The following is a 25,112-nucleotide window of genomic DNA, read 5'->3' on the forward strand; positions in this document are numbered from 1 at the left end:
TAGTTTTCTCTCCTTAGCTGAACCTCTCTGGAAATGCCCTCACAAACATGCCCAGAGGGGTGTGTGTGTGTGTGTGTGTGTGTGTGTGTGTGTGTGTGTGTGTGTGTGTGTTATGTGATTCCAAACCAGGCAGGCCGACAGTGAAGAACCACTACCCCTTAGATACAGAAAGCCCAGCTTTCCATCTGAGGCATAAGGCACACAGGGTTCAGGGTGTGTGTGCTGTGGGATGGTCTGTATGTCAAATTGCTCTGATTGGTCAATAAATAAAACACTGATTGGCCAGTGGCCAGGCAGGAAGTAGGTGGAACAAGGAGAGAAAAGAATTCTGGGAAGTGGAAGGCTGAGGCAGAGAGAAACTGCCAGCTGCCACTATGACAAGCCGCATGTGAAGACACCGGTAAGCCACAAGCCACGTGGCAAGGTATAGATTTATGGAAATGGATTAATTTAAGCTATAAGAACAGTTAGCCGGCCGGGCGGTGGTGGCGCACGCCTTTAATCCCAGCACTCGGGAGGCAGAGCCAGGCGGATCTCTGTGAGTTCGAGGCCAGCCTGGGCTACCAAGTGAGTCCCAGGAAAGGCACAAAGCTACACAGAGAAACTCTGTCTCAAAAAACAAACAAACAAACAAAAAAACAAAACAAACAAACAAACAAACAAACAAACAAAAAAACCCAGTTAGCAAGAAGCCTGCCACGGCCATACAGTTTGTAAGCAATATAAGTCTCTGTGTTTACTTGGTTGGATCTGAGCAGCTGTGGGACTGGCGGGTGACAAAGATTTGTCCTGACTGTGGGCAAGGCAGGAAAACTCTAGCTACATGTGTGCAAACAGAAATAGTATAAGACGGCTTCAAACACTTTGTCAGATCTCATCTTCAATTTTTTTGTGAGTGTGTGTATATGTGCATGTGTGTGCTTGCATGCATTCATGGATGTGCCGCATGAGCATTTGATCAGCCTCAAGTGTTGGCCCTCACCTTCTACTTGGTTTGAGACCGTCTCATGCTGCTGCATCTGCTGTGTGTGTTCTGGGGACTTGAACTCAGATCCTCAACTTGCACACAAGTGCTTTCCCCACTGAGCTGTCTCCCAAGTCAAGATGCCTTTAATGTAAGTTATAAGGACCCTTCCAATAGGACCTCTCTGATTTATTCCAAGATTCGTTTCCTTCTTATTTAAGGGGTAGGTAGTATTGTGAATTTAGAATCTGAAAACCGAAGTTTAGAAGTAAACAAAGAGGACATGGACAAAACTAAGAGTGGTAGTATTTTTTTTCCTTTTATTTTATTTTACAATACCATTCAGTTCTACATATCAGCCAGAGTGGTAGTATTTTTAATACATATTTAAATTACAGGTATTTGCTTGTATTTGTGTATGCACGCACACACTCACATGTGTGCCCATGTGTAGAAATCAGAAGGTAACTCGCATGAGTTGATTATCTCTTTCCATCAGGTAGGTCTTGGGGACCAAACTCAACGTTGTCAGGGTTGGCAGCAAATGCCTTTACCCACTGAGTTGTCTCGCTGGCCCAAGAGTAATCGTCTTTACAGTTGTATTTAGAAGCCAAGGAAAAAGGAAAGAAAAATCATTGCAAAACATTATATTTTAATGCAACTTCAGTAGGGAAGGCTAAGCAATAGGAGCTGTTTATCCTTAGTTGTTATCACTGAGAAGCACTTGGCAGGCCCTTATGAGAGGCCCAAGGGAGCCCACAGAAGGCATGCTGATGGAGCAGGAAGCATTCTTTTTTTGTTTGTTTTAAAGATTTATTTATTTTTTGTATATGGGTATTTTGTCTGCATGCATGTCTACACACCAAAAGTGAGCAGGGATCCTGTGGGGCTCCACTTGCAGATGCTTATAAGATGCCATGTGGGTGTTGGGAATTGAACTCAGAACCCCTGGAAGCACAGCCAATGCTCTTAACCACTAAGCCATCTCTCCATTCCACAGGCAGCATTCTTACTAGATACTGAATCCACCAAAGCCTTGGTTTTGCACTTCTTAGCCTCCAGAACTATGACCAATTAATTATGCTATCTACAAGTCACACTCCTTAAGCTCCCACCTTTAACTGACCTCAGTCTCCCTGTGCAGCCCAGCTCTCCTCCTGCCTCAGTCTTCCAGGTACTAGGCTCACAGGCCTGCACCACTGTCCCTGGCCTGTAGTCCTTCCTTACAGCGTCCTCAAGAGACAAAGACTGGCAGGATGCTGTCCAGCTGGGAACCTGGTCGGTTCTTGGTTTTGCTTCTTGTAGCACCAATGGAAGTCATTGTGGAAGTCCTTATGCAAATTTAACAGTGCGACCTTTGGGAGATCACTGTCAGCTGACGTTAGTTAGAGTTTCTCCTCTGCCTACCTCATCCCTCTCCGACTCTGAGGCAGAGGTTGGTCTCCAGAACATACATTTGACTGTAGCATATTTTCTGGGTGGTAAATATTAGCAAATTCAAGCCAGACGCTGCTTCCTAGGACCAGTGTCTCCTGAGAAACTTTCAGTGTTGCAGAATCGAGGTTAGAGTCTAAGGAAACAGACCCTCTGGAGGTAGGATCTGGGCAGGCTTGGAGGTGCCAGGTCTCTTGCAGGCCCCTCCTCCAGACCCCCTGGTGATGCCTCTGAGCAGGGGAGCCAGTTCACTAGGCTGGCTTTGTAGTGCAGTCACCCACCACACAGCTGCTCCTGGGCACAGGATAACAGCGGACTTCTGACAGTGCTTCCCCACCATAGAGTCCTCAGCTACATCTTGTTTCACCAGTAGTGAGGTGAGTTTCATGGGGTACCTTCTTAGCCTCGTAGCTGATCAAAGGCCCGGTCCTGTGTGATGCTGTCACTTTGTTTGATTAAGCCTGAGTCCTTCAGGATCTGGCAAACTCCCAGGATCACAGTTCAAGGCTGGCTGAGTTTCCTTACACATGGTGAGCAGGTGTGTCTCAAGGAGTCACTGAGGAAGGCCGGCTCTCCTCAGATCCATTGCTCTTTAGAAGCATCTCCTGAGCTTAGCCTGGCTTTGAATATGAAAGTGTACCCATAGATGATTGGTTCCAGGACCCCTGAGGATGCTGCATGCTCAAATCTCTTACCCCAAGTGGAGTCATTGCATATAAATACACACATACTTTTATATACTTTAATCTTTAGATGACATATGCCCACTAAACATAGATGCTGTGTAACTAATGATTATAATCGCTCAGGGAATAATGACAAGAAAAATATCCCCTGTGTATGTTTATTAGAGACGCGGGATTTTTTTTGTGGATATTTTCGATGCAAGATTGGCTGAGTCTGTTCCTGCAGAACTCTGATGCAGGGCCAGTTGTTCTAGTTGGAGGGCAGTTTTGCATATGAATACAGCATTCGCTCACACTGATACAGAGGCCACTGTTGTTTGCTAGGGATGTCATAACAATTTCACAGACTTGGTGGCTCCTTGCAGTTTTGGAGGCTTCAAGTTCAAGATGCAGGGACCCACAGCTTTGGTTTCCCCTGCAGCCTCTCTCCTTGGCTTGCTGATGGCTGCCTTCTGAGTGATCCCCATCCTGCCTTCTCTCGGCATGCCATCCATCTTTTAGGTCTTTTGCATATCCACATCGCCTCCTCTTCTAAGGGCACCCATCAGATTGGTTAGACCCACATGGATGGCCTCATGGCCATGTAAACATTCCTTTTAAAGGCTTTGTCCCCAAACAGTCACATTCTGAGGTACCGGATTTCAGTCCATCACGGATGCCTTGTTTCCCTTGGCTCCCAGTGTGTCGTCGGGCTTGGAGCAGAGGAGAAAGCAGCCAGTTTACCTCAGTATGGGGAGGACGAAGCTCCCTGCAGAGGGCTTCAGGGACAAGCGGCAGGAATCAGATGAAGTTGCCCCATCTTGACAGAGCCCTTTCTTGCCCGTCGTTTAAAGGAAAGGCAGGGTCTAAGTCAGGCGGCCAGCCCTTGTGTGTCCGGAAGCTGTTTAATTTAACACCCTGCTTTGTAGTCTGCACGGGTCTCAGGTGTAGTGGCGGGGCTCAGCATTGCCTGGGGCACCATCTAACATTGAGCATCTGCCTTTGGCAACTCGCACTTGGTTGGCAGCGGAGCTGTCTGTCAGCAGCCCCCGGGAGCCCAGAGACAAACATATATCTTAATTACATCGGAGAGCACATGGAGGGGGCACAGAGACCAGGGCAGTGACTCCAAGATAATACATCTTTGAGGAAAATCTCTGGGTAATCTGTCTCTCTGACCTTGAATACCTCGTCTTTGAAGAAAACACACACGCACACATGCAACAGAATAATGCTACATATTTCTTTAATAAAAAAGTTATTTCCTGTTCCTCTTCATGCCCTGCCTGCCTTTCGTAGTATTTTTGTTTGACAACCAAAAGCCAGGGGGTTGTATTAAAATTCTTGTGCTTTCTTTTTAATTGCTGTCTGGGGTGTGATTTCAGTAAAAGGGGCATGGTGACTGTCCTGGATGTTCACGCCGTGTCGTTAACGTTACTTCCAGGGTCTAACTCTATCTAGCAGCAGGGGAAAGTGATACTTAATTGGATTTTTGCAATCTTTGAGGCGACAATTGCTCTTTTCTTTAGAAGCTTTATATTGAGTTCAGAGTTGAACCAGCACTGCATCTACCTATTAACTTCACAGACAGTTAAACAGAGGCATCTAAAAACCACATGACTAACTGTGCTCATAGCAGCTGAAAGCCAGATAAGGCAGTCTCAAAATCTTTCATTTCAGCAAATTGTGTGTGCTAAATAATCTTTCAGTGATCAATAGTAATGCAAAATTCACCTTTGTCCATAATCCTGTCAATGCCATGTCCCAAAGCTCAGATTGATTGATTGAGAAGGTGATTTTGGAAGGCTTTCATAGAACTGTCAAAAGGGACGTGAGAAGATGGCCCCCAGGAGAGGCAAAAGAGAGAGAGGAAACAGCATCCCTGACCATTAATGGTACCTATGAGCCATGGAGGCCTCTAGCCTGGTAACCATGAGAACCACCCAAAGGCTTTGAACTAACCCGGATGCCTGGCCCGACCCCAGACTAAACCACACTCTCTCGCACACTGGACACTTGTATTTGTTAAAGCTCCCTTGATGATTCTCCTGTGAGAGCCTGGGTTTGCAACTTGGCTGTGGAGAGATGGCAATGGCTTTGCCAGCGATTTGGCGCATCTGCTAGGATCCTGGGTCTTTGAAACCACACGTACTGAAGATTTCTCTAAGGTGACTTCTAGAGAATGCCTGCATTGTTGTGGTTTTTTTTTTTTTTTGTTCTTTTTTTTTTTTTTCCAACATCATCAGTTTAGAGCTTGTGGCTTTGAGGTATAGCTCTTGCTGACTGCCTTTGTCCTTGACTTGAGAGACACCTGTTTGAATTTTTATTACTGAATCAGTGTTAACAAAACAGAATTAGAGATTTTATGATGAATGAACAGTGAATTTGTGTCACTGACAGGACATGGGTTCCTGTGTGCTAACAGACTTCTTGAAAGAGATTGTAGGTGACCTCTCCACGGAATTTTTTTTCTCACTGGCTACTATAGGTGTGAGTTGAGACATGAACCACGATTTACAGGAGTTTGTCATTATTGTAAGGGCTTCTCTAACCAGTACTTGGACACAGAAGACCCTGTAGGCTGCTTCTGGGATCCTGTGGTCATGCTGGAGTGGTCCAGGATATATAACAAGTCAAAACAGCAAGGAGTTCAACACAGCCATCAGAGATGTGGAAAGGACAGGGTTGGGAGAGGAATGGAATGGGGCTGGGGAGTAGAAAAGCAAGTGTGGAGGGGATTTGTTGGAATGCCCTGTTAAAGACACCGAGTTGTTATCTCTTTGTAATCATCTAACTTGCAAGTGGCAGATATAGATCATCTCTGGGAGGTGTGGGCAGCACAGTTCTTCATACATGGATTCTATTATCTAGTAAGACAGGAGGAGTGGAGTCAGAAGACAGCTTGATAAAGAAACATAAAGATGCATGATTTCTGTATGCATCTCGTTTATGGAATGGCATTGGGTGTAGGGAGAACTATTTGGGTTCCGAGTTATTAAGTCACTCCCTGCTATGAATTTATATTCAAACAAGATCACTTCAAAAAGCGCATATTCACAAATATTCACAAATCACCATGAACAAACAGAAAAAAAAAGATGTTGGTAAGTGGTGTCCCATTGCGGTCTTTCTGCATTAAAAACAGAGTGGGGGCTGGGCCGGTTAAAGTCAAAGCATTTCCTGGTCTATCATGAGACGCTGAGTTCAGACCCCAGCACTCACTTGGAGCAGTTCGGATAAAAGCAGATGACACCCAGGTTAACTTCAATGCTGTAGGGAAGTAGCGGCTCTGTGGGCTTTTTCTTCCAATTTCCCTTTGCTCCCCCACTTCAATTCCCGTCTATTCATGCACCTTCTTGGGTACCTACAGGGTCAAACACACAGGAAACTAAAATCAAAACAAGACTTGACTTAAAAAGCAAGGCTTTTCTGGTGTGTACTACGGGCCTGCAGCTGAGAGCCGCAAGCACTTCCTCAGCTGAGTTCCTGAGATGGACAGGCACACAGGAGAGGTGAGGCCCCAAGGAGTTTCTCTGGACAACGACTCCTTGCTTGTCAACCAGATTTCTTTCTTTCTTTTACATGAATCAGTTCCTTGGAAGTGGAGTCAGAGGGCTAGACAATTTTCTCTTTGGGGACCGGCAGCAAAGGAGGGCAGGAATGCATTAACCATAAATGAGTCAATTAATTACGCTCTCCTCCCTCTCACGGGGTCAGCGTTGGCCATAGTGGGTCCGAGTTATTTAGGGAATTAGAAACCGAAGATACCCGTTATAGAGTCAATTATGTGGGAATAAATTACTCTCTCAGATGATAACATGCTGTCGTTCCAGAACATGTGGGAGGGGTGTCCTTTTGTCTCAGGTTTGTCTACAGGCCGCTTTCCATGATAATTGAAACCCTGAAGCCATCTATGGGAAAGCTAAGGCTTCTCTTACTTTGTATCTTTGACTGTAACAATATTGAATGCTGAGAATACGTGGGGGTTTGTTTGGCTGAGTGCTGATGTGTCCAAATTTGAACAGGGTTCACAGAGGTGTGCCAGAACTCCCAGCAGCCCCTGGGGAGGCCTGGATGGCAGGCAGAAACACCCCTGGAGAGAGAGAACCCTGGGAGAATAATCAGAGATAGAAACCCAGCAAGTGAGTTCGGAGCTCACAGTGCTCTGTTGTAAATGTTTGTGGCAAGAGGTGTCCTCTGTCAGGCAAGGAGACAGGCAGTGATGTGACCTAGAGGCAACCCCTGCTTGAGGAGGGCCAGGGAAGTGACAGGGCAGAGGACTCTCTGCTTCCCTCAAAGCACAGGCCCTTTCTTCTCTCATCCTCAGTACCGGCACCTTTTGACTCATCCAAGGCCGTAGCCACAGGAAAAAAAGGGAATGGGTCCAGATGTTCACTGCATTTCATACACACTAGTGAAGGACCGGAATTCTCCAACGTCACCCCTAAGGGAGTGGACAGAGGGCCCCAGGGAGGCTTCTCAGCAAGAGTATTTGTAGAGCAGTTAGAAAAGCCACATGGCACTCCGGCCTCTGACATGGAGAATCTTCTAACAAGTCATGGACTGCTGTAGCACACTGGTGTAAAACAGCCACAGACACAATGGTGTGTCTCCACGTGTATACAAATACATTTACTTGTGCCGTTAGAAACTGCCTTTTTAAATTTCCAAACTGGTCAGTCATTGATGACATCGTGCAGTTGAACTCAGGGCTTCTCAATCTTGGGACTCCTGGCATTTGGGACAGATAACTCTTTGGATATGGATGTGTGGTATCTTGTGCTCTTAGGATATGTAGTAGCATTTCTGGCCTCTGTACACTAGATTCTAGTATCATCTAAAGTTATCACATCCAAAATTGTCTCAAGTCATCACCAAATGTACCCCAAGGGACAAAAATCCTCTAGTGTGAAAAGCACTGGCTTATCTTGCTGTACATAGAAGATACTGTAAACTGCGTATAAAACGCATTTGCTATTCATTCCTTCTGAGGAGGAGACTGGAGATCAGATGCTGCAGCTTTAGCTCACCTGAATTATTTTAACTTATTTTACAACGAGGTCACCTTTGTTTGTTACCTGTGCAATGAAAAGAAAGTGGAATTGGGACTGTGTTTGTCTGGGAGGGACCTCTCCGGTCTCATAGACAACAATCCCCTGCTGCCTTAGATTGCCTGTGGCCCAGTGCGTTGGACTGGAGTTTCGGGAAGGCTATTGATGGGCTTTGACCTAAAATGCCTTTCTTCCCCTGGGATGGAGAACTGGTGATTGAGACCTGTCTTGCTTCAAGGAGCCAAGAAGGCTGGAGTGAGCTCTGCAGTTCTGGGGGAAAAAAAACCAGAGGCATTAGGAAAGTCACCCAACCCCCAGATGTGGCCAAGTCCCACATGTGGGAGAGCGCACAGAAGGGCGATGCTGACCACTAGATTAAAGGATCAAAATTGAGGCATGAAAGGAACGTGGGTGTATGGGGGAGAAATGAGCACTATCAAGCCAGAGGTGAACGCTGACGTGTGTGTGTGTGTGTGTGTGTGTGTGTGTGTGTGTGTGTTGGTGCATGAATGACCGTAGCTGAGTTGGGCTATGATTCACTGAGAAGGTTGGCACCAGAATCACCAGGGAAAATGAGGGGAAATAGTTTAGACCTCACTGACTAAGGGGCTGAGAAATGCTTGATTCACACTGAGATTCTAATTTGGAAGTCTACTCTGAGGTCAGTTTGTGGATAGAACAGTTCAATTCGGAAAGCTGGGGAGTAAGACATGCGTGATGCGATTTCCCAGCGGCTCCATGTTCTGTTCTCCCTGCTCCCCAGGTGACCATAGAGCCAGCGTGACAATGGTAATAGTCTGAGTGGAGCACTGGGCTGCTTGTGAAATGAGGACACTCCTCATAAATTTCATTTTTAAACGTTTTAGAAATGGGCTAAATTATATTACCAAGTCATAATGAGCCACTGTTCTTGTTCCAAATTGGCATTTAAAGATATTTAAAGAAAAGAGACACCACTGACTCATCTCACAGCGACTTATTGAACACCTCTGACCACAATCAAAGCCATGAGAAAATCAAAGATGAAGGAGGATGTCTTCACTCAGAAGAGGCCTGGACAGATATAGAAACAGCTCCTGGTACCTGGGGCAGGATTTCAGCAAAGCTGGGAAGGAGGTTGAGGCACCACGCTGTGGAGTCAGTGGGACTCACCTTAAGCAACCTTGTAGAGTGTGAGGCAGGGGGATGCCACATTTGGACCATCACTGCTCACCACTCTGCTAGGCTCCTTTAATGTATTGTGCAGGTGATCAGAACATTCAGACAAAAAATAAATTGGATCCTCACGCATTTTCTGAATACTTTATTATGAAAAATTGCAGCACCTAGAAACTTTAAAAAAGTTATGTCGTGAATGTTCATATCCCCTGCCTGAGAAGCCAGCACCTGACTGACACCAGGCCCCGCATTTGCTTTGTCTTTCCGTGCCGTGTTTTGTCAGTGTTGAGTGTTGATAGCCTTTCCCCCAATGCTTCCATGTATTTCTCCTAAGAATGAGGCTAACCGTAAAACTAAGGCTTTAGTCTTACAATGACCTTTAAGAAGAAAACTGTGAGTTTGTAATATTACTAAGCTCCAGTTTCGGCTCCAGTGTTCCACTGCTGTTTCCAAATGAATCTCTAAAGGAACCTGGAGCTGCTGCAGTTACTGTTTATGCCCGCCGGCTCCTCTGTGTCTTTCTCCCTTACTGCCGCCATTTTTGATTTTTTGTTTTTTTGTCTTGTTTTGTAATTAGGTTCTAGGCTAGCATCACACACTGCATTTGGTGGTTATTTCTCATTAATTTTTCAGATGTGCCTCTTCTCTCTTTGAAGAATCAAGCTTGATTACCCTGTAGATTTTGGGTCTATTTCTTCCTGGAATGTTTAGCTTGTTCCCTCAGCCCCTTTTTATTTCCTGAAAATGGGATGCCTGGAGACTTGACTGATGGGTTCTGATTAAGACTTTTGATAAGAATATTAAATAGAAGCATTTTAATTGTATCGCTTTAACTCTTCTAAGGTCTTTTACAAAATATTCTGCAGAGAAATAGGAATGTATTCAGTGCCCTAAGCCAAAGAGCTAGTTTTGTTATTGTTTGACTGCAGGGCAGAAAGCTAAAAACCGGAAGCCAGGATCTCCGGCTCCGCATGGGTTGTCATCTCAGTGTTCAGATGTGTGTTTATTTCCACCGCAGTTCCAGAAAGCATAGCTGGAGTTGAGCCAGGCCATGGAGAGCTGTGGGATGTTCTGTAGGACAAATATGTTAATAAATAAAACACTGATTGGCCAGTGGCCAGTGGGAAGTAGGTGGGACCAGGAGAGAGGAGAATTCTGGGAAGTGGAAGGCTGAGTGAGTGAGACACTGCCAGCCGCTGCCATGACAAGCAGCATGTGAAGATGCAGGTAAGCCATGATCCACATGGCAAGATATAGATTTATAGAAATCAGTTAATTTAAGATATAAGAACAGTTAGCAAGAAGCCTGCCACGGCCATACAGTTTGAAAGCAATATAAGTCTCTGTGTGTTTGGTTGGGTCCGAGCGGCTGTGGGACTGGCGGGTGACAGAGATTTGTCCTGACCGTGGGCCAGGCAGGAAAACTCTAGCTACAATGGAGAAAAGAAGTTTTCAAATAGATGGAGAGTAAACAAGGTGGCTCCTTCCCCTTTGGATTCTTAAGACAGGAAGAGGGAAGGACCACGGAAATCTGAGAAAGTATCATGTCAAAAAGTTTACAGGAGCCAATCTTAGGGAATTTGATAACTCTACAAGCCATCCTTCACTGTGGGTTTTAATCAACCTAAAAGACAAAGTTGCCAAAGGGAGAGGAAAGGAGTGTCACTGGTAGCATTTTGGAAAAACATTTATTTATTTCTTCATTTGTGTGTATGGGTGTGTTTGTGTGTGTATGCATGTGTCTGTGTGTGTGTGCACATGCACACACAAAGAGGGTGCTAGATGCCCTGGAGTTGGAGGTAAGGCATCTGTGAGAAGCCTGGCTTGTTAAGTGTGTGCTGGGATCTGAACTCGGGTCCCCATCATTGCTCAGCAAGTTCTCTTCCCAGGCATCTCTCCTCACTGGGACTGCTGAGTTAGAGAAGGAAATGGAGCTCTCGCTGTAATAGTTTCCTGAATTAGACTGACAAGTTCTGTGATGGTTAGTTTTATGTGTCAGCTTGACAGGTCCAAGAGGTGGCTAGGTATATCAAAAAGTATTTTCTGCTATTTGACCTGTATGGATGAATGAAGAGCATTTATCCAACTTGGTACCACAAATTCATAAGCTCTCAAAATAAATTGCATCATAACATACAGAATGGTTTTTGATGTGTATGAATTTGTTCTCACACACAAAGTAAAAGCTCGTCTTTTGAGATAACTGTGAGTCTCTGTTAAGAAAGTTCAGATGACTAGCAGTAGCTTTATGTAAGAGTCCCATAACATAGCTGGACTTTTGGGGTTGGAAATCGTGGTGGTTAGCTTTAATTGTTAAGTTGATACAATCTAGACTCACCTGGGAGAAGACTCTCAAGGAGGGATTATCTACATTTGATTGGCCTCTGGAGATGTCTTAATTAAGGTCATTGATGTGAGAAGACCCAGCCCACTGTGGGTGGCATCATTCCCTGGGCAGGGGGAGCAGACTTTTCTAAGGAATTGAGCTGAACATAAGCAAGCAAGCAAGCAAGCATGCATGCATGCATGCATTCACTTATCTCTGCTCTTGACTGTGAGTCTGATGAGACTAGCTAGTTCCTGCCTTGACTCTCCTGTGACAGTGGATTTTGTAACCTGGAATCATACAATGGAATAAGCTTCTTTCTCCTTGAAGTTGCTTTTCGTCAGGATACTTTACCACAGCGACAGAAATGGAACTAGAGAACAAACATTAACTAGATAACTAAGAATTCCTGCCAAGGGCATTTAGGAGGGAGTATTTTTAATTGCAGATGAAAACAACAACAACAACAACAAGAGTAACTGTATTTTTTGGTTCTGGCTCTACACAGTTCTTGGGGGTAGTGCTAAAAGGTTTCAAATGAAAGCAGTTCTCCATGCTTCCTGGCTTTTACTTACACTAACCTTATTTGAATTAAAGTTTTAAGCACATTCATTGTAATCTGTCTCATTCTGACTGGATTTCCCCCAAATACTTGTTAAGCACCTATGAACACACATGGATAACATAATTATTTGGGTTGTAGAATGGCTGGTTCTGTTTTTAGGAATGTGTATTTCAGCATAATCTTCTCTTAAGTTGCTCATGCCTTAATTTGCAATTGCTCTAACAATTAGGACCAAGAATTGGCTATATATTCCCTTGTCCACGGGGAATTTCTACTGTTTCCTTTGATGGTGGGACTGGGTAAGGGAACTCTGGCCATGCTGTCTGTGAGTCTCCCAGTTCTAGAAGGGACAATAAACAGGTTATGTTGAGTGCAGCTAACAGTGTATCTTCCAATTTGTCACCAGGATGGAGCCTGGGTAAGGATAGGTAAGTAAATAACTGAAAAACATCCTTACAGGATTTAAAGACGCAAGTGATGTTTTAAAGATGGGGGAGAGAAGGAAACACAAATCAGATTTACCGTAAAAATTAGAAGAAAGAACATGTTTGTTTGGTGGTTATTATTAATATACATATATATTATATATAATATATAATATAGTTATAGGAAGAGGCTTATTGAAATGTCGACATCACTGTCGAGTGAAAACTCACATCACAGGCAGAACAAGTTCACAGCAGGGGAGTCAGGTAAACAAGACACAGCAGCGAAAATGCTATGGCAGACAGTACAAAGACTTCTGGTCGGAAAGCTCTCGGTTGCACTTACATCCTTGGTCCAAATGGTGGGCTTTATGGGGGTTCTCCAGAACCTCCATTGTTGTTTCTTTAGAGTTCTGTAAAGCACTGAGTCGAGACTAAAGCTGAGGAGGTCCTCCTGGAATACAGACTATTGAAAATGGAGAGAGGTGAGACATGTAGATGGGCCTCTACAAAGACCTAGTCATTGAATGGTGCATTTGACAGAGAGTAATGCATGATTAATTAAAATAGAATGAATTTGAGATATAAGATGTAATAGAAGAAAACTCCTTATTTACAAAAACCAATTTGAAAATAAAGATTGAAATTGAATGTGGTGGTTCATGTCTGTAGTCCCAACACTTGGGAGGCAGTAGATTCGAGGCCAGCCTATGCTATGAAGTGAGACCAGTCTCAAACACTAAAACAAAACAACACAACTACTATACTCCAGATAAGAGTAAGAGATCTATGATTGGATATGTCTGGTTGAAATTTGTGAAGTATAAGAATTATTATTCCTTTCTTCTGTTATGGATACTAAACATGACCACTCTCTACAATAGAATAAAACAGAAGTGTGGTGATTTGAATAAGAATAGCTTCCATATGTTCATATGTTTGAATGCTTGGTCCCCAGTTGGTGGAACTGTTTGGGAAGGAGTGGGAGGTGTGGCCTTGTTGGAGGAGGTTTATCCTTGGGGATGGGCTTTGAGGTTTCCCAGCTGACTCTCTGATGCAAGCTTTTGGATGAAGATGTAAGCTCTTAGCTACTGTTCCAGCACATGCCTGCTTGCCTGGAGCTATTCTTCTGCCACAAGAATCATGGGCTCTAACCCTCTGAAATGGTAAGCCCTAAGTAAACATTTTCTTGTATGAGTTACCTTGGCCATGGTGTCTCTTCCCAGAAGTGGAACAGTAACTTAGACAAAAAGTAAACCGTTTGGTTCTCCATCTGCTTCACACAAATACAACACCAAGTGGTAGGGTTTAGATCTAAACCCAGGCAAGTCAGACAAGAAGAGAAGCTGTCTCTTGGAGGATACAGCTCCAAGCTGTGCTTAGACCTTTGGTCACCAGAACATCGGGAAAATTAGAAGCTTGCTTAGGACAATGCCCCAACACTGTCCTCACCCCAAAGTCACTTGTGGAGTGTTGTGAAAATCACAGAAGAGTAAGTGTCATTCTTGACTAATCTAATCAAACCAGAAAGCAGGATGATGTGACCTCTGTAGATCTGAAATTCTACAAAACTTTGCAGGAACAAACAAAATGATTACATAAACCTCATGCTTATTCAGGTTTGTGTATGAAGGTGGCAACTGGGCACTCTCATTCAAGATTTTAGAGAATGTACCACCTACACATTCTTTCTGAAAAATATATTTGTGCACACCCATCAGTTCACTGAAAGCTGAACATGATTGAAATCGCAAGTGATAATAGAAAAAAATTGTCATGCTAGAGAGCAGTAACACCAATAGGCAGGTGCAGGTGTGAGTTGCATTGCAATGTTGAGCACAAGAACTCAAAAGTTATGAAAGAGAATCGTAAATGATGATGGGCTTAGCATTGCACACTAAATTAATGAAGACCTTGGAATTATAAAGGACACAAAGCAAAAAGCCTCAGTTTTTGCCTTCCAGAGCAGGGTATGTGAAAAGTGTATATATCACTACTGGAGCTTAAAGCAGACTATACTCACATCAGTGCAGAAAATCCACACTGAAGTGTGCCGAGGAAGTGATGATAGGAACAGAGGATCTGCACAAATGTCTGCTGTGAAAATAACAGGGCCCCCAGGTCCTCGTTGGAGAATGTGGGGTCAAAGGAGAGCTTTTTCATGTTGTACAGAGTGGATGCCGGGGGGAAGTGTTTCAGTCTGTGTTCTTCTGCTATAAAAACAACTAAAGCTGGTACATTACAAAGGACAGGAGTTCATTTACTCTCTGTTTCGGAGCCGGAGGCTGGGTGGCTTCATCAGTTTGACTTCCGGTGAGAACCACACAGCAGATGGCGTCATAATGGCAGGAACGTGTATGGAAGACAGCACATGGCTAGATTGATGCTAAGGATTCTGGGGTCAGGCTTCATGCTTGTGCCTTTAAGACATGTATTTTTTTTTTTTTTTTTTTAAACAATACCCTTTTACAGGTCTTAATTGGGGTCCTGCAGGAACCGCATAAAACCTTCCCAAAGTGACTTCCCAGTGATGTAACCACATCCTGCTGTGCTCTGCTTCACAGGGCAACCCCCCCCCCCCCCCCCGCTCAAATTTCCAGCACCTGAACCTTCAGGAGACACACTCAGACCACAGGCATTCCCTAGAAGCACACCTGCACACTGGCAGCAGAGAAGCAACAGAGAAGAAGTGGACAGTCTGAAAAAAAAAGACGAGGGCTGGAAGTGTTGGGACCAAGGCACAGGGGGACGGGCCACAGTGCATGGGAAAACAGATAGTTACAGAGGAAAGGCAGAGTGTGTGGCTATAGTAATTATAGCTTTGTGCCTGGGGGCTGGTATTTGCTAAAACGAATTATTATGGATTATTATGGTAAGAACGATGGACATGAAATCCACGCTCACAGGTTTTTAAATGTGTGGACCCATACTGTGAATTGCAGGCACAATGCTGTCCACCTTTCGCATCACTGACGTTGTGTACCCCCCTCCCCGCCCCCTCCTTTCCTGGTAACCCCCATTGTGCTCTCTACATTTGTGAATTTGACCCTTGCAGATGCCTCATGTGAGTGGAGTCAAGCAGCATCTGCCCAGATGCTGGCTTCTTTAGCTTAGTATAATGTCGTCAGGCATCATCTAGATTGTCACCTTTACAGGGGGGCTCAATGAAGACAGCAGGAGGTGAGTCAGCTAGGACACTTGCAAGGGTGTGGTCAAAGTACAGACCTGAGCAATTTAACACTATACAGTGCAGAAAAAAAATGCAAAAAAAAAAAAAAAAAAATTGCCTTGGGCCCATCTAATAAGGAAGAAGCAGAAAGAAACGAAAAACATGTGTAACAACAGGCATCAGGGTGTACTACAGTGTCCCCATCAGAGGAACGGAAATGGTCTCAGGGTTTTAGATTTCTACTCAGGTGCAGATCTCAGCCCGGTGCATTCAATGTTTAACTAGTTCAGGACCTAGACTTACAGAGGACTTGGTTTTTTTAAGGGTTTCCTTGGTGACAAGGGTCTGCTAGCTTTCCCTCTTCCCTCTTTCGCTGTCTTTTCAGATGTGGAGGCCAATTTTCCAAGAGTGCCTCGTTAATCTTCACTCTGTCCTGCAGCGATGGGCAGCTCACAGTGGTACCCCCAATTAGTAGGAGGGCAGACTCAGAGGTGATACCTTTGCCATCATACTCTAACCTCAGATGTCAGCACCGGGACATCTATAACGAGGCACAGGGAGACAGAACCGTGGCTCTGGAAATGGTTCTCGTAGGTGTTGTCAGGTGGAGTGCTGGATGATTTGTTATTGTTCCTCAAAAAAAAAAAAAAAAAAAAAAGGCAAATCACACAGGTTTTGTTGCCTTTTTTGTGCATTCTATTTACCTGGGTGTGTCTATAAGCAACGAATGTCCTTAAAAGTTTTCCAAATGAGGCAGCTGTTTACAAGGAGAATCGAAGAAATTCTACCTAAATAAAGACAACATGGAGGACTAACACAGTCACTTGGGTCAAGAAACCACCACGGGGAGTTCATGTCTCGTTACCAGCAAATCTGCCCTGTCATCAGAGGTCAGGGGAAGAGGTATGAAGTTACAGAGCCCGTGAAGGTGATTCATGGACTGGACTTGGGACTGACATCACCCCTCAGCTGTATTTCTGAACTCACTTTTTACAGCTAGTAGAGCATCTTTCTTTCCAGCCTCATAAAGTGAACCTATACAGACGGCCTCTGAGGGCCTATGAGGAAACAAAACAAACAGAAAATGGAGGCCGAAGTCTCCTGGCAGGCTTGTAACAACTTTCATTGGCCATGTGGTCCAGTGTGAACTGTGGAATCGAGCAATGTTCTCAGTTAAACCTGCCTTAGACAAGGATCTTTTACTGAAGTCTCATGTTCTTCCTCCTTCTCTTCCTTATAGCCTATCCTCTTCTAACCTACCAACACGTATGTCCATGCACAGACGGAGTAGGCAGAGGCCAAGAGTCTCTAAGATGCCCCCACCTTTAACTGGCCTCAAGACAAGAGACCACAGATAGGCAAGACCCGTACATGCTGTCAAAGAACACAGCACGGTTTGCTGAAAAACTCTTGACTTCCTGTTCATAGGAAGTACTTCTGCAATATCTGTTACCGTGGGATACTTGAGCAAACTGTGTGAAGATGTGTTGCGGTTTTACCTTGTCTTTCTAAGACACCCTCTGATTGGTTTAATAAAGAGCTGAGTGGCCAATAGCTAGGCAGGAGAGGGTAGACTGGGCTTCCCGGGAGAGGGAGGAACTTGAGGTTATGAATCTAGGTGCACAGGACACAGAGAAAATCAGATATACAGAATGGAGGAGAGGTAAAAAGCCACATGGCAGAATGCAGATTAATAGAAACAGGTTAATTTAAGTTATAAGAGCTAGTTGGGAACAAGCCTAAGCTAAAGGTCAAGATTTTATGATTAATAAGAAGTCCCTGTGTCATTTTTGGGGAGCCAATGGTTCCTAAAGAAAGACCATCTATAATGTAGGCAAGTGATTAGCTATTTTATTCATTTTCAGAGTACATGACAGCTTTTTAAAGCTGAAATACATTTCTTCTAATTTATAGAAGAGATACTGCGCTCAGACCTCATCCAGTCTGCCTCGAGATGTTTCCTCAGCTCTCAAGTGAAGTGGGCAGCCCCCCCCCCAAAAAAAAAAAACTGGTATATATTAGTGTGAGTGAAAACTAAGGATTTGTAGATAGATGACAACCTGATTCTGATGAACAAGGCGTACAGGGTGTTATGTAGCAGTTTACTCCCAAGGAAAGCATCCCAGGCACCGGCGCCGGGCCAGGCTCATGAGACTTGGGCAAACAAACTCATGCACAGGGGAAGCTGAAACTCACAAGAGGGCATCCTCCCCTCCGCAGGGTTCTGGACACAGAAAACAGTGCTGGGGCGGGGACTCTGACCAGCCAATCTGCTGAGAGGAAGGCTTCTCCGGCCTGTCTAGCTGCCTGCAAGTTGTTCCGCGGGTTCCAGGAATGATGCTTTGTGGATAGTCATCCTTGTTTAGGTGGGATTGGGTGATGCTTTCGAGTCATTTCTGTGAGTAAGCCCTCACCCATACTGTTAGCAGCCCCACTAAAAACTCATTGGTTCATCAAAATCGGACTTTGGTAAGATTGCTACTTTGATCTGTCATGGGCTCCCTTTCTGAGATGAGGGTGTGTGTGTGTGTGTGTGTGTGTGTGTGTGTGTGTGTGTGTGTGTGTGTTGTGTCTCCCCAGAAAAAGTCCCTCACATAAAAGAGGGTAATGAGGTTGGATTTCATTCAATCGCTAAGTGAAATACAATGAAGACTCAAAACAGAGGGCTGGGTGAAGAAAGGATGTTTGCTGAAGATTCATGTGATAGTTAGAGAATTAAATAATTCATCCAGTAACTGCAGTCATCCAGGTGTGATGCAGTGTGGGGGAAAGGTGCACATGACAGGCACACACACACACATACACACACACACACACACACACACACACACACACACACACACACTCCCCCACACAAGGGATGATGCCAGCCGCTGCAAGTGTGAATCTGGAAGAACTTCCGACATCATCATGAACAGCTGGCACCAGATATGAGATACTCTGACTCACAGTTTCAAGCCGGTGGCAGGAGCAACAGTAGCCAAGAGAGTCTTCTTGGGAGAGGGAACCATGGTGTTAGGATGCTCCATTTGACAATTTAAAAAAGGGCTAAAGCAAGAATAGGGTTATACAAGACTGTGACGGTCAGTACAGTCTTCTCTGTTACGAACGAGACAGGAACAAGGACAAATGGTGACGGGAAGCCAGGGCAGAGCTACTGCTCTGGATGCTAACAACGCGCCAGGAAATTCAGAGCTTGATGTCATGTAAGCAACAGAGAGAACTGTCCAGCCAAATTCTGCCAAGGAGAATGATCTCAAAGGAGCAATCAAAAAACATCTAAACTCTCTAAAAATATTCATGTGAGAGCGTGAATTTAGATAATGAAACAGTCTCTTTGAAAACCTTCTGGTGTGACGATATCCATAACTGACATTCTTTGGGAGGGCTGGGGCTCATTAGTTCCTGCTCTTGTTTAAGAAACACTGTCCACCAGGCATTAGAATTAAAAATGCTTCGATCTGCGTCTCTCAGTCAACAGCAAAGGGGTGCATGTGCTTGTAGTGGACTGTAGTTCCTCACGCAGCTGACACCCCCAGGTTTGTGCTTTTCTGCTCCCACTCCCTCTTCCCTCCTCTTATTTACTTTTTTTAGGAACTAAAAAGGATTTATTTATTTTTAATTTATGAGTACGAAGAAGCCAGAAGCCAGAGGAGGGTACGTGATCCCTTAGAACCGGGGTTACCGAGGGTTGTGAGCTGCTGTGGAGGTGCTGGGAACCGAACCCAGGTCCTCTCCAAGAGCAGCGAGTGCCACTCACCACCAAGCCATTTTACTCTCGCCTCCTTTCTCTTATTGTGGATGACGAAGCAATTGCCCAGAGAGCAGCGTCTCTGGGAAAAGGGTCCTATTGAGTGAGAGGCGAGATGGAGGTTAGATGTTGGCCCTGCAGTCCTGGGAATGTGACCCATCGTCACTCTCAGGGAACACAGTTCTTGGGCATTCCTTTGGATGCTGTTCTCTGGTTGGTTCCAGCTTCTTTAAGTGCCACACCTCTCTGCTTTTCTTCCTGGTTTGCTGCTCTGTCTGCTGAACACTTTCTGGCCTTACCTGTATTTAGCTGACCGTTTTCCATGGGTCTTGGGTGAATTACTACCCTTCCTGAATGCAGTCAATAAATCCTCATTCGCTCCCCTGCACACTTCCAAAGCTCACGAGACACTGCTCTGTAATTGCCATCCAGTGATCTGTATTCAGAAATCCCCCTCTCCACTACTTCGCCAACTTGATGGACTGGAGGAGGACGGGCACACGTGGGTAACTGGTCGGAGTGGCCCCTCCCAGTCCTCTTATGGTCATTGCAGCTCTCCATAGCTCCCAAGCTTCTGTGTTCCCACCATGAAAACAGAGTAGCCGAGGGCCACTGCCACCAGCTACAGAGGATCAGTGCTTTGCTGTGACAGGTTCTGTCTCCTTTTTGAATCAACAGTTATACACACGGTGTTTAAAAATAGTTTTATAGAAGTCAGGGCTCATTTTGATTGCTTTATTTTGATTCCTGAAGAACAATTTATAGTATTCTTTTACTGTGACAAGAAAGGGTGATTTAAATGTGCTGTACTCTGGAATTTAAGGAGGTAGCCCTTAGCACTCAGTATTTGAGGTATATGCTTTTTAACAAAATTTAATTTACTCTAGAATAAATGGTTTGCTCTCTTTAGGCTTCAAGCTTAGGCATTTATCAATTGAAAGATTCTAATTATTTGATTCTTCTATGCACGTTTTTTTTCCCCCTCTGGTTTGTTGAAGATGAGACTGATATGCAAATTTTTCCATCACAATTATTTTTATCTATTTCCTCTGCCTGCTTACAAGCTTTTTTTTTTTTTAAGTTTAATTAATTTCAGTAGATAACCATACTTACTGTGCTGGTTTGAAAGAAAATGGCCCCCAAGGGAGTGGCACTATTAGGAGGTGTGGCCTTGGAGTGGGTGTGGCCTTGTTGGAGGAAGTGTGTCACTGTGGAGGCGGGCTTTGAGGTCTCATATATTCTCAAGCCACACCCAGTGAGACAGACCACTTCCTGTTGCCTTCAGATCAAGATATAGGGTTCTCAGCTACTTCTCCAGCACCACGTGGGCCTGCATGCTGCCATGCTCTCAGCCACCATGCTCCCAGCCACCATGTTCCCCGCCATGATGATAATGGACTAAACCTCTGAAACTGTAAGCCACCACCTCACTTAAATGTTTTCCCTGATAAGAGTTGCCGTGCTTACGGTATCTCTTCATAGCAATAGAAACCCTAAGACACTTACTGAAGTTTAGTCATAACTATTTAATATGTTTCAACTTCATAAGAAAAAAATCTCTATTTAAAAAGAAATAAAAGTTGCTAATTTTGACCTAACTGAACTCCATCTGTGGTGGTTTGAGTGAGAAATGACCCCTACAGGCTCCTGTATTTGAACACTTGGTCCCCAGTAGGTGGCGCTGTTTAAGGAGGTTATAGAATGTTGAGGAGGTGCAGCCTTTCTCGAAGTATGTCATTGTAGGCAGGCTTTGAGGGTGTATTGCCTTGTTCTACATTCTGCCATGGTTCTCTGCTTCCTGTGTGCAAATGTAATGTGATCAGCCAGCTTCCTGCTCTGAACGTGAGGGCCAGGGACGTATGCCTGCAATCTCAGAACTTCAGAGATGAAGGTAGGTAGGATTAGGAGTTTGAGGCCAAGCTAGACCACACAAGACCAAATCAAAAACAAGGCAGCAAACAGCAGAAAGTATTGATGGGGCCACAGATGTCCTTGGGCCCACTAGGGAAACCAGAAATGTTAAATACACAAGGACCGCTTCACAGTGGAGGAGATAAAATACCCATTTTCCCTCCTAGAAAGCTGGGAGTGGATTTTGTTAACTACCTGGTGAACTTTCTGCTATCTGTGGAGACAGACCTCACCCAAATTCCCCAGAATGATTATTCCAGACTGTCCTTCCCTAGACTGTTATCTTTAGCTCCCAGAGTTAATAGAACCTAACCTTAGGGGGGATGTCACAAATACTTTATGGCCTGCTGACTACTTTGCTGTCTCAGTCAGAGACCTCACTAGATTCTAGGCCAGAACCCACTTGTAGCTGGAAAATTTTCTGTCCAGCCCGACCCACAGCAGCTTATAAAATAATCACTAGAGGCTTAATATTAATTACCAACTGTTTGGTCTATAGCCCAGGCTTTTTGCTAGCTAGCTCTTTCATCTTAATTTAACCCATTGCTATTAAGCTGTGTTTTGCCACATGTCTCGTGACTTTGCCTGTGTTGTATGACATCTTGTCCCCGTGGTGGCTCTCAGCATCTCCCCTGACTCTGCCTTCCTTCTCCCTGTATCTCTCCTTGGATTTCCTGCCTGGCTATAACCTGTTTTGCCATAGGCCATAGCAGCTTCTTTATTAACCCATGGTAGCAACACAAATTCACAGCGCACAGAAAGACCATCCCACAGCACCCACCCTCATGGTCACGTGTACTTTGCAAAGGAGTTTCTGTGTAGTCACACCTTAAGCTTTATGGTGAGTCTGGAATGGGGATGATTGTTGCCTGAAAACTCTTCCTCAAATTGTACTGTTTTAAATATGGTGACAATGAACGGCCTGGCATTAGACTCTGCGGGTCTGATCCAGGTTGATGAAGTCAGTCTGCACTGGGTTTTCATTCTCATCTCTTCACAGATCACTGTCTGCATTGAAACCTGCAGATCCCCTCAGAGTATGAACGAACACCTTGTGGTGATGAAGCCCCACGGATCTATTCCTATCTTGTGATCTGGAAGGCTGAGTGGTCTAGATACTCCAGGCCTCTCTTTCTCTTTGCCTGGATTTGGCTAGGAGATGCTGTAATTCTTAACTCTCTTGGGCATCTGCCCATTTCCTGAGGGCATCAGGCAACTCCAGGGAAGGACATAACTTCCTTGGTGGTAGAATGAACTTATTCTAGCCCCTCCCACAGTACCCAGCCCTCACCCCTGCCAGCCTCTTGAGTTACACATGCTAAAGGCAGAGGCCCACCCACTGGAGTCTGCTAGATAGGGAGACTCGGGGCTCTGCTTTCTACACAAAGCCCTGCAGGCCTAACGGTTGTACAGGAGACAGGGATGTGATGGTAGGTGCCTGTTTTAGGCCATTCTAGATGCTTTCACGTGCTCTGTAAGGTTTGCCTTCTCAAGAAGGCATGGGGCTGCCGAGTCCTCCCGCTTGGCTGACATTTCTAACTCGGTGTAGAGACTTCATGCTTTTACTGTTGTGTATACTGATGTGGATGTTGATTAAGCATCAACAACCAGGGTTTATTTTTCTAGATGTCACAAAGATGACAGCAAGTAACTAGTGAATGGCCCTTTTCTTCTCTTTGCGGCATCTTCTGACCCTCCAGCTTCAGAATCCTTCGCTCTCCTGTTTGAGGTCTTGCCTGGACTTTCTACTGTTCATTCTGCACGAGCCAGGCTGTCGTCCTGCTCGCCTGCCCCCCCCCCCCCCCCGCGCATGTCTCTGTGTGGGATTCTTTGACTCCGTGACAGAAACTTTCAGTCGCCTCCCTGATATCCTTTCTCCTTGTTATTTCTTATGAACCCAAACTCTCTGTTTTGCTTTCTCATTGGTTTTTTGGAAGGCAAGAATGCTTTTGAGTAAAATGAAGAAGGTTCTCAGTTTTCCTTGCTGGCAGGGATGGCTAATGAGGTTGGAACTTGTGAAGGGCACTGATCTAGAGGGAAAGTGTTCACCTTAGCACTGCCCATCATCCTCTGCTGGGAGCATAGGGCCGCCCATGTAGCCATCTTTGAGGAAGGAGCCACACACTAGGGATGAAGGCACCGGGAGCCTTGGTCCTCAAGTGACTCTAGAGCACCAAACTCCGAATTTCTTGTCCTTATATGAAAATTATCTTCTGTAAGCACTGCTTTTAAGGTTTTCTCATATACACAATTCACCTGATTGTCTAGCCTGGGATATTTTGATTATATTGCATTTTCTCTATATCATAATCATATAATAGACAATTCACATTCTGTTAACGTTATCAACTATATGGTTGTACCTAAAGTGTTCCATGATCTTGGTTAATAATGTCGTACCACAAAAACACATGAAAATGAACATCAGGGACTATTACATGCATGCAGTTCCTAAGGTAATTGTGTGCCATTACATTAAGTTTTAAAATTGCTTCTGTAAAATTTTCATTTAATTAGGAAGATTCACGATGTTGGAAATCTACCTGTGTTACCATCTGCCTGCCTGTCCCTGTCTGTCAGTACTAAAAGCTCAGAGTGGAGCCAGATGGACTGTTTCTAAAATAAGTCTTCGCCTTTCAGACAGCACCTCAGTGTTGAGAGTCTTCCTGGGATTGTGTGTGTTGCATGTGTTTCTGTGGCTCATGGGCGAGAAGCCCAGTTATTACCTATAAATGTCTCTCCACAATGCACCTAAATGTATCGGGTGTTTATGACTTGTGAGTTGAGATGGTGTGCTGCATAGTTTTATGTCAACTTGACACAAGTTAAAGTCACCTGAAAGAAGGGTACCTCAATTAAGAAAATGCCTCCCTAAGACCAGATTGTAGGCAGACCTGTAAGGCATTCTTTCAATTAGATGAGATGAAAGAGGACCCAAGCCACTGTGGGTGATGTCATCTCTGGGCTGGTGGTCCTGAGTTCTATAAGAAAGCAGACTGGGCAAACCAGGAGGCACAAGCTAGTAGGCAGCTCCCCTCCATGGCTTCTGCATCAGCTCCTGCCTCCAGGTTCCTGCCCTGCTTGAGTTCCTGTCATAGTGTTTTATAACTGCCATGGAAACCCTAAGACAGAAGGAAAGAATTGGAGGACCAGAACTGGAAAGATGGATTCATGAAGCAAAAACTCTTTATGATGCTGTTTTTAAACCTTTACCTTAAGAAAGATTAGAAACTGAAAGTGTGGACTTGCTCTACTTAGCTTTCTCCCAATCTGCTCTTTGATGATTCCTCTTTAATGAACCACCAACCACAATGCAGCACATATTTGCTGAGTGATTTGTATAGAACTCATAATTCACTTCAGCACATTAAAAGAGAAAAGAAAATTCAAGTACAGTTACCAAGACAACAACAACAACAACAACAAAACAAACAACAAAGAATACCATAAAAAGGTTATGTGTGGGGGGGTGTGGGGTGTGGGGAGGGGTTCAATTTCTCCAAATTTGAATCTTTCCTAAAATAAATTTCTTAGAATAGTTATAATTCAATAAAAACTGCTAATGTGTCCCCAAACATAACAAAAACAAGAAGGCAAGAGTTTTATCGAGTCAGGTCCAAGAGAGCATCTTATTTAGTTTCCTTCGAGCCGAGATGGCAGCTGTTGAGAAGGTGTGTCTGTGTGTTGGTTCCC

This window comes from Peromyscus leucopus, chromosome 3, assembly GCF_004664715.2.
Source record: "Peromyscus leucopus breed LL Stock chromosome 3, UCI_PerLeu_2.1, whole genome shotgun sequence".
Lineage (NCBI taxonomy): Eukaryota > Metazoa > Chordata > Mammalia > Rodentia > Cricetidae > Peromyscus > Peromyscus leucopus.